The sequence below is a fragment of the Mytilus trossulus genome, chromosome 10 (genome assembly GCF_036588685.1).
Source record: "Mytilus trossulus isolate FHL-02 chromosome 10, PNRI_Mtr1.1.1.hap1, whole genome shotgun sequence".
Lineage (NCBI taxonomy): Eukaryota > Metazoa > Mollusca > Bivalvia > Mytilida > Mytilidae > Mytilus > Mytilus trossulus.
In genome coordinates this window covers 23,615,698-23,626,304 of record NC_086382.1, presented here as the reverse complement: position 1 = coordinate 23,626,304, position 10,607 = coordinate 23,615,698, and the positions used below count along the sequence as shown (strand labels likewise).

Sequence of the window (10,607 nt, the reverse complement as noted above, 5' to 3'; positions counted from 1 at the left end):
TGCGAAAATTGGGGGAAATAATATTTTTTTAGTAGCATTATTATTTTAAAATCTTAAGAGGTTGCTTGCAAATTTAACTCTAAAATGAGAAGTGTATGACGATCTATAACGAATATATACATCCATCATGTGTGTAGATACGACGGCGACTATATAGGGTCTGCCATGAGTGCACTTTGTATGCCCTGCACGTGTGCACCCAGGAGGCCCTCCTGAGCGGCGTTAAGACGTACCGGGAAAATCTTATCTGATTCAGGATCAATTCATCGGTTACACTCCCCTGTCACCAGTGATTCTTTTTTGCTGACATTCTGAAAAAGTATAGTGTAGTCCCTGTGTAAGTGTTGACTCTCAACTTGCACATGTGATTTTTTAACACTCCCCGGATTTCTGCAAGAAACAATTATTCAGTTCACTGATTAAGATGGAAGGTAAACGAACTGAAGTCACAGGACATCCCGACAAAAAGTCACAGGACAAAAAGTCAAACACATGTCAAACTCAGGCATAAAGTAACAAAGTTGATAGGACAAGAAGTCACAAACAATTTGTTGACAATTGATTGAATAAAAATGAAAAAAAGATTTTAAAATATCTTCTTTTTGTTTCATATATTCATTTTTAATTTTAGGAAATTGTTCATAATATAAAAAAGAAGATGTGGTATGATTGTCAATGAGACAACTGTCCACAAGAGACCAAAATGACACAGACATTAACAACTAGAGGTCTTTACGGCCTTCAACCACAAGCCAATATAAAGAAGATATGGTGTGAGAGCCAATGAGACAACTGTCCACAAGAGACCAAAATGACACAGACATTAACAACCATGGGTCACCATACAGCTTTCAACAATGAGCAAAGCCCGAGGTAAGCCCATACCGCATAGTCAGCTGTAAAAGGCAATCATATTTCTTTTTTTTTTATATTTACATGTTAAAAAATGCGTGCAAATGTAATCAAAAGCTGCACATAAACGTAATGATTTTTGTGCGCAAATGTAATGGTAATGTGCGCAAACCTAATGCACTGATTTATTTGTTTTTATTAATTTTAATTTAAAGTTGCTACATCATGTTCATGTATAAAACTTCAAGAAAAATACAAAAAGAGGGTTTTCTTGTTCGAAGAAAATAATCTCAAAACTAAATTGTGACTTTTTGTCCTGTGACAGTGTGTGACTTTTTGACTGTGACTTTCTGTCCTACATTCAGATTGAATAGGGGAGTTTGGTTGACCCCGCCTCCCTCTATCTGAGACTACTATCTCAGTGATGAGCTTTATGTTTCATGTACAAATGTATTGTGCTTGTCATATATGTATGTCGGATAAAAGCTCTACAGACCTGTAATAGGTTGTATTGTTATATGTATAACCGACAATAAATAAATAGCCCCTTACAAGTAAGAATTAGGTTACTTCTTTTTCTTTTTGTTTTGACATCTTGCATGGGTTTTTATAGCCCCGTATTAAAAGTATGCCCCCACTTTAAAAAAAGGGGGGGTACACTGTTTTCCCCCTGTCTGTCCATCCATCCTTGCGTCAGTCAGTCTGTCTGTCCGATGAATATTTTTCGTCCCATTTTCCTACAATAGAAGGATTTCTGAAATTTGCTTTCAGGGTTAAATAAGTCAGCTATACCGTGTGATGCATTTTCAGATTCATCACTCGACAACTTCCTGTTTTCCCAACACTTGTATGATTTTACACATGATAGCCCAAGTTGAAAGTTGAAAACTAACAACCTAATTTATGTACAAAAAAAATGAAAAACAGATATGTTACACATAAACACAATCACTGAATTATCGGATCCTGACTTGGAACAGGCACAACCATAACAAATTGGCAGGGTGTAAGGAACTTTGAAAATATTTAGTTTTTGTGGTTTGGTCTATATTTTCAGGATACTGTAAGCAATAAGGCCCCTTTATTTAGTGAATGAAATAATTGTAAGATGCACTTAGCTGTCTGTCATATTTTATATGAACTTGACCTCATGTTCATGGTTCATTGGTCAATGAAACACTGCATTGTTTTGTCAGTTTATCATATGTTTAAAGTTACAGGTAGATTATATTTGGTAGATAAGAAACAATTGTAAGGTGTGCATGTCTGAATGGCAGATTCATATATAAACCATGACTGCATTTTATTGTTCTTTGGTCAATCATAAGTTTTTTTGGTTTTGTCATTTTATCAGGCCACATTTAAAAGAATGTCTGTTTCCCCTCCCCCGGGTCTACCCTTTGTAAACAGACCAGGAAGGCAGGTTCTTTTTAGCTCACCTGACCTGAAAGGTCAAGTGAGCTTTTCTCATCACTTGGCGTCCGTTGTCTGTCGTCCTGCGTCCGTCGTCCGTAATATTTTACAAAAATCCTCTCCTCTGAAACTACTTGGCCAAATTCTACCAAACTTGGCCACAATCATCCTTGGGGTATCTAGTTTAAAAAATGTGTGGCGTGACCCGTCAAACCAACCAAGATGGCCATCATGGCTAAAAATAGAACATAGAGGTAAAATGCAGTTTTTGGCTTATAACTCAAAAAACAAAGCATTTAGAGCAAATCTGACATGGGGTAAAATTGTTGATCAAGTCAAGATCTATCTGCCCTGAAATTTTCAGACAAATCGGACAACCTGTTGATGGGTTGCTGCCTGTGAAATGGTTATTTTAAGGAAATTTTGCAGTTTTTAGTTATAATCTTGAATACTATTATAGATAGAGATAAACTGTAAAGTCAATTTTTTACAACTTTTCATAATTTTTTGTAACTTTTTTAAAAATCTTCTTCTCTGAAACTACTTTGCCAAATTTAACCAAACTTGGCCATAATTATCATTGTGGTTTGTAGTTTAAAAAATGTGTCCGATGACCCAGCCTACCAAACAAAATGGCCGACATGGCTAAAATTAGAACATAGTGGTAAAATGCAGGTTTTGCTTTATATCTTTGAAACTAAGACATTTAGGGCAAATCTTTCAAGATTTAAATGTCCATCAGAATAAGATATATCCCCTCACAAATTTTCAGTTGAATTGAACAACCTGTTGTTGGGTTGCTGCCCTAAAATTGGTGATTTTAAGGTAATTTTGCAGTTTTTGGTTATTATCTTGAATACTATTATAGATAGAGATAAACTGCAGAGAGCCATAATGTTCAGCAAAGTAAGATCTACAAATAAGTTAGCATGATCAAAATTGTAAGAGGACCCCTTAAGGAGTTATTGCCCTTTATAGTCAATATTGAACAACTTTTCGTCATTTTTGTAACTTGTATAAAAATCATTTATAAAACTACTTGGCCAAATTTAACCAAACTTGGCCACAATCATAATACTAGGGTATCTATTTAAAAAAAAAGTGTCTAATGACCCCGCCTTCCAACGAAGATGGCCGACATCAGTAAACACATTAACAGGTGAGCGACACAGGCTCTTGGGAGCCTCTAGTTTTTTTTAACTGGATGTGATTGTCATAGCATGGTCACATGAATGGTTTGACTTGTCCAGTCCAGGCCACTTATCAGTTGTTTGTGCTCAATTTGAGTGTATTTATTTAGATTATCAATCATGTTGTTTGTCAATCCTTCTGTTTTCAAGCACTTTCCAAAAATGGAAACAAATTATTTTCAGGAAAAAAATAATTTCGATTTTTTTGTGGAAAATAATTTTTTGACCCGGGCGCTTATTTTTCACCCGTGTGGGGGGAGGGGAAACAAACATATTTTAAATTTTGGCCTTAGATTTTTTAAGCATAGGTCTTCTTGTTGTATGGAATGACTACAAGGTATCATATAAAAAAAGATGTCTGCCTGCCAAGGTTAATTTTACTGTGACCTCATATTCATAGAATAATGATAATATTCATGATATTGAACAGCAAGAATGATGAGTAAGTTGATGTTATATACAAATAAGACAAAATTTTCAGTTGCCTACTAATTATGTAATACATGTAGTAGTTATTTTTGTCATTAAATGATGTTTACCCTTTTATGTGTAGGGCAAGAACATGAAAGATAAAGGGGAAACTATAAACAGAAGAAATTATCAACAAAATAAGATTTACAGAGGTCAACAAAGCCTAAATGGTAAGTCCACTGCTATAAAAGTTCTTGTCCTTTAATAATGATAAAATATTTATTAAATAAGATGTGGTATGATGAAAGAGAAAAATATTCATCAGAGTTCAATTTAGTGGATGTAAGCATTGTAATTACTTATTAGAGGCCATTGATGACCTGTAAGTAATGAGAAAACCCATACCCTATACATGTTATAGTAATCTATAAAAGTCAACACTAACCAAATTTGAAACAGAGCATCAATTCAAACGTCAAATATACCAGACTAATTTATAAAAAAAAAAAGCTCCTGATATTAGACAGGTATAATATGGCATGGTTGATATAAAAATAAGAAACACTTGGCACTCTGGTTTCCAATGAGACATTTCTCCAATAGAGATCAAATGACATTTAAGGAGGCTCTAGGGTATAACAATTTCAGAAAAATGTTTAATATTTTTTTTCATAACTCATTTTATTTATAATTTATCATATTATGGTACACCAAATCATTCAAAACAATCAATTCGGTTTGGCCCCAGATGACTTTTAAAATGCATATATCATTGAAAAAGCTCCAAATTATCTCCCTCGTTGCAAAAATGCTATTTTTTTGCATTAGAAATGTAATATCTTATTTAACTCATCTTTTTTATTATAATTTTAAATAAGCTGTACTTAAACTAAACTATTATAAAATTTAAACGATTTCTGTAATTTAGTACTGAAATATTGAAATGAAAGTTTATCATATTAATCATAAACATGATAAAATAGCCATTTTATTGATCTCTTCACTGATAATTTTTGAGTTTGTGTATTTGTAGGTCAGACATCTCGATTTTCATGGTCATCATTCACAAATCAATACTGAACGGAAAACTTAAAGCTGATATTTTTCTCCATAGTGCGACTTTTTTTATTAATTTAAAATGGAACATGTTTTTTCCTACATTTATTTGAAAGAGGAAATTTCAACATGATGACTATAAACAAAAAGGAGTCATATCATCAGGATCATTGATGCACAAGAACTTGATCATATAAATACAACAATGTAATTATCAATTGAAAGATGGAACGACTGAACAAGATATTAGAATGTTGTTGTCCAAATAAACTTGCTTTGTCTTCTCATTTGAATCTCTCCATTCAATAAAGATGTACAGAGGAAAATCTTTGAAGAACAGATTGAAATAATGTTTTGTCTAAGAATTGCAGGAATATTCTAGTGAATGAAATTATTTATTGACTTCACTCTTATATAGTGGACTGAATAATTGTACATAGCAAGTTGTGAATAAAGAAAGCAAAAACTTTAACAAAAAGTGTTTATATTATAAATTTGCAAATATAAGCATACTATTATGTACACCACAAAGGTACAGTGGAGATCACTTCTAACCTCTCATTAAATCTGTCAGAATCTGTCAGGAGAACTGTTCTAGGACAGTACGTAGAACTGTCAGCCTGACACCTTTTAGTCAGTTCTAGGTTAGAACTGTTCTAGCTAGAACTGATTTGGTCAGTTCTAGCTAGAACTGATTTGGTCAGTTCTACCTAGAACTGATCCTGACAGTTCTACCCTAGAACTGATTTGGACAGTTCTACCTAGAACTGATCCTGACAGTTCTACTCTAGGACAGTTTTAGTCAGTTCTACTTCTAGAACAGTTCTGATTACAAATTCTACGGCTAGAATAGAATTATAAATTCTACGGCTAGAATTGATTTACATGTTTTACATTTGTCATTTGGGAAGTCAGGATAGCTCATTTTACATTAAAAAATTATCTGACCTTAATCTTTGTGTAATATGTTATTCTGGCCCAAACCACCAGGGACGGATCCAGCAGTTTTAAAGGGGGGGGGGGGGTCTAACTAAATGGCCTCATTCAAATGCATTGATCGTAAAAAAGGGGGTCCCCCCACCGCTCTGGATCTGCCATTGAGCCACTATTAACTTAAACTGATCATATTTGATTTCATCATATAAATCTAAATACATTTAGCTGCAAGCTGCAGGAATCCAGTTTATCTTTAGGCAAGGATACCAATTATATTGGAAAACATTAATGATTTCAAAATTTTATTTGCACTCAATTTATAGTACCTAAGCATGTCCTCTTTTTATTTAAAATATTGAATTGTAAACAAATGTGATATCTTTTTACAAGTAGTTTTCATACCTCGGACGGACCTGTTATACAAAAATCTTTTGACCGCATCAATCTAAACTGACCTTATTTGCTCTTTCTTCCTGCAAATCTATATAGCTGCACAGTAATTCAGTTATAAATTTAGGTCAAGAGGGACTGTAATATACAAGTTACAGCAATATTGGAAAACAATGACCTCAAAATTTTGTTCACATGAATTTAAAGTGCTAGCATGACCTCTTTTTATTCAAAGTATTGAATCGTAAACAACTATCAGTAGTTTTCATACTTCAGACTGAGTCGTGTAATAAAATATTTTGACCGCACCAATCTAAACTGACCTTATTTGCTCTTTCTTTCTACAAATCTGCTTAGTATATAGCTGCACAGTAATTCAGTTATAATTTTAGGTCAAGAGGGACTATAATATACAAGTTACAGCAATATTGGAAAACAATGACTTCAAAGTTTTGTTTGCATGAATTTATAGTGCCAGCATATCCTCTTTTTATTCAAAGTATTGAATCGTAAACAAATATCAGTAGTTTTCATACTTCAGACTGAGTTGTGTAATAAATTCGTTTGACCGCATCAACCAAAAATGACCATATTTTCTTTTGGTTTATGCAAGTCTATATAGTTGGACAGTACATCAATTAGAATTTTAGGTCAAGAGGGACTGTAGTTCATAAATAACTGCAATATTGGAAATCAACAACCACAAAAAAAAATTCGCATTGATTGAGAGTGCCATCATTTCCTACTTTTATTCAAAATATCGCATCAGAAACAAACATCAGCTAGTTTTCATACCTCAGACTGACTCATGGAACAAAAATATGTGTCTTGGCAACAACAACCCAACCATAGAGCAGACAACAACCGATCACGATGGATTGTATAATTCAAATGACAGCGTGTCCTCTTTTTATTCAAAATATTGAATTGTTAACAAATTTCAGAAGTTTCGATATATCAGACTGAGTCGTTTTAATAACAAAATTATTTAACCGCATCAACCAAAACTGAACATATGGGACCTTTTATAGCTTGTTGTTCGGTGTGAGTCAAGGCTCAGTGTTGAAGGGCGTACATTGACCTATAATGGTTTACTTATTTTTAAATTGTTATTTGGATGGAGAGTTGTCTCATTGGCACTAACACCACATCTTCATGATCTTCCTATATCTATATATTCTTTATCATGTAAATATATATGGCTTCATTGTAAACCAATAATATTTCTAAGTCAGGACAGATATTGTATGATAAAGAGGACACCAAATTTTATCCACATCAGAGCGCCATTATTTCCTCTCTGTATCGATAATATTACTATTTAAGGAATGACTGTAATATTTTTTCTCAGTGTCTATGAAGAAAAAACATAAAAAATTTGGTGCACACTGATAAATGCGCGTAGAGGTTTTTTTAACAGTGTGCACCACATTTTTTACGTTATATATATACATGTATAATATAATAGACAGAACAAATATTACAGTCATTTCTTATAATTTAATTCTAAATTTCATTTTAACAAAATGTTTAAACCTTGGCAAAACATAAAAAAAACGTTGATGATGTTACGTTCACATGACTAACTTATGTCTATGGGTGTTGATAACAAAATAACGTCAGAAGACCCGTTACATCCAAACTTAAATTATTAAATATTGAACCGTCACAAAAGTGACTTTTAAGTCAGTAGTTCATGATGTTTTTTTTAAACAAAACTATTTAACGGCATATTCCAACACTCACAAAGTCATGACTGATTCATATACTTTATTTTAAAATGAAAAGTACATGTATGAGAAGTTCTCTTCTTAGACTTGGAATAGTATACTGACTATACTGTTAATATATAATTTGAAGAAGGACAAATGATTGGTTTTGTTTGTAGCCTAACGTCCAGTGGCAAATATTTCATTTATGTTCAATCGAGTATATTTTTCAGACTTTCAGGACTCCCAGATATTATTCATAATCGTTATGGATAAGTTTGGCAACGAGCTAATGCAAATGTACATAGTTTTTTTTACGTTTAACAACACTGATTTCATTAATCCCATAATCCATCCACTCTGAGACTACTATAGCACATGTGTTATAGTAGTCTCAGATCCACTGTACAATTTTCGTTTGAACATTTGTCAAAACAGAATCCTAAGTCATGAATGTAAATCCAAGGCAAACAAGGTAAATTAAGATTAAATTTCCATGAATTAAATGCAGAGTTATATTTATGAAGAGACTGTTAAACACGGGGAACGAAGAAACGTAAACAATGATGTTTCATTTGCAATCTTATAAAAATATTTCTCCGATGAGTTGGATAACCTCCTATCCACTTCGATATTTGTACATGTAAATTTTGATCAGTAAAAATATAGAAAAATCCGCTATTATATATAGTAAAGTAATTGGAACTGATTTTTTCTTCTAAATTCTAAAGTGCCCTTTCTGCAGTGACGTCATTTAGAACTGTTCTTCAGTCCTGACTGATTTGGTCAGTTCTGCTGACAGTTCTACAGTTAGAACTGATTTGGTCAGTTCTACCTAGAACAGTTTTAGACAGTTCTACCCTAGAACTGATCCTGACAGTTCTACCTAGAACTGATTTAGTCAGTTCTACCTAGAACTGATCCTGACAGTTCTACCTAGAACAGTTCTAGGGTAGAACTGTTCTAGCTAGAACTGTTCTAGGACAGGTTAGAACAGTTCTATGACAGATTATTCTGACAGTTCTAATGAGAGGTTAGAACTGATCTCCACTGTATATATAATTCAAATTGTTTGCCTATACATTCAAGTATTGCAATGAACCTATAACAAAGAAAATCTTACCTCATGAAAAGAGTGAACTATTCAGTCAGAATATGAAATATTTTTTCAGTTCTATTTTGTCATAATAGAATAAACAAGACAAAGATTTCAAAACAATATTTTTTCATTTATTTAGAAATTTCATCGTTTTGTTTCAGTGAAAGGACTTTATTCTTTGACTGTAAAATATTATTATTATACATTCCAAAATAAGAATAATCTTTATTGTCATATAAACAAATAAAAAACATGTTTGTGACAAAATTTAAAAAAAATTATATATATGTATATATAAAAAATAAAAAAAAAACTCGTATACATTTAAAACATTTTACTACCAAACAGCATTCATTGTAACATACACATAACTTTTTATTTATATATATATATTTATAATTTTAATCCCATAGGATTTTATTTTGTCCCATGGGATATTAAAAATCCCATGGGATAATTATAGTCCCATGGTTTTTTTTGTCCCATGGGACAACAAATATCCCATGGGACTACAATAATCCCATGGGACAAAAAAAAATCCCATGGGATTTTGCCCTGTCCCATGGGATATTGAAAATCCCATGTTTTTATAATTCAAATTTAAAATAAATATGAAAGTAACAGTATAAAACCAATGAAATTATTGAATCCCATGTAATTCCGCACATTTTGGTTATTTACATGATATTGTAGCTCTTGTTTGAGGCGGCGGCGGATTTGCAAATGAGTGTTTTGCAAATTAAAAGTGTCCAGTGTTTATACTTAAGATAGTGTGCGAAAACCAAGAAAATGCTTATTTGAGCCCCTTTTTGGCCCCTAATTCCTAAACTGTTGGAACCTCAACTCCAAAAAATCAATCCCAAACTTCTTTGTGTGTTCATAAACCTTGTGTTTAAATTTCATTGCTTTTTGTTTATACTTATACCAAAGTTATTGTGCGAAAACCAAGAATAATGCTTATTTGGGTCCTTTTTTGGCCCCTTATTCCTAAACTTTTTAAACGAAATCTCCTCAAATCAATCCAAACCTTCCTTTCGTGGGTCAAAATTTCATAGATTTCTATTTACTTAAACTAAAGTTAAAGTGCGAAAACAAAGAAAATGCTTATTTGGGCCCTTTTCTGCCCCTAATTCCTAAACTGTTGAGACCAAAACTTCTAAAATCAATCCCAACTTTCCTTATATTGTTATAAACCTTATGTTCAAATTGCATAGATTTCTATTCACTTTTAATAAAGTTATAGTGCGAAAACCAAAAGTCTGCGGACGCCGACGACGGACGACGACGCAAACGTGATACCAATATACGACCAAATTTTTTTTTATTTTTTGCGGTCGTATAATAAAAATTGCCGCCTCCTCTAGTTTTCAACTCATATAACTGAAAGTTTACAGAAAAATTGCACAGGTGTTGATGTTGCATGTGCACCTGTTATTATGAAATTGTTTGACAAGTCATATTTCCTGACTTAGAAATTTAGAAGAAGTTTAACGTTCTGTATAACTAATTTGCTAATTGAAAATTAAGCGGAATAAAATAATTTAAGACAGC

General features: G+C 32.6%; 1 long non-coding RNA gene across 1 annotated transcript; it reads left to right on the top strand.

Moving 5' to 3' along the window:
* The first annotated feature begins 236 nt into the window (after window positions 1-236).
* Window positions 237-5,449, top strand: LOC134686091 (uncharacterized). The gene is made up of 3 exons (XR_010101537.1): window positions 237-337; window positions 4,009-4,096; window positions 4,900-5,449. It is a non-coding gene; the product is annotated as an uncharacterized LOC134686091 (long non-coding RNA).
* The last annotated feature ends 5,158 nt before the right edge of the window (window positions 5,450-10,607 follow it).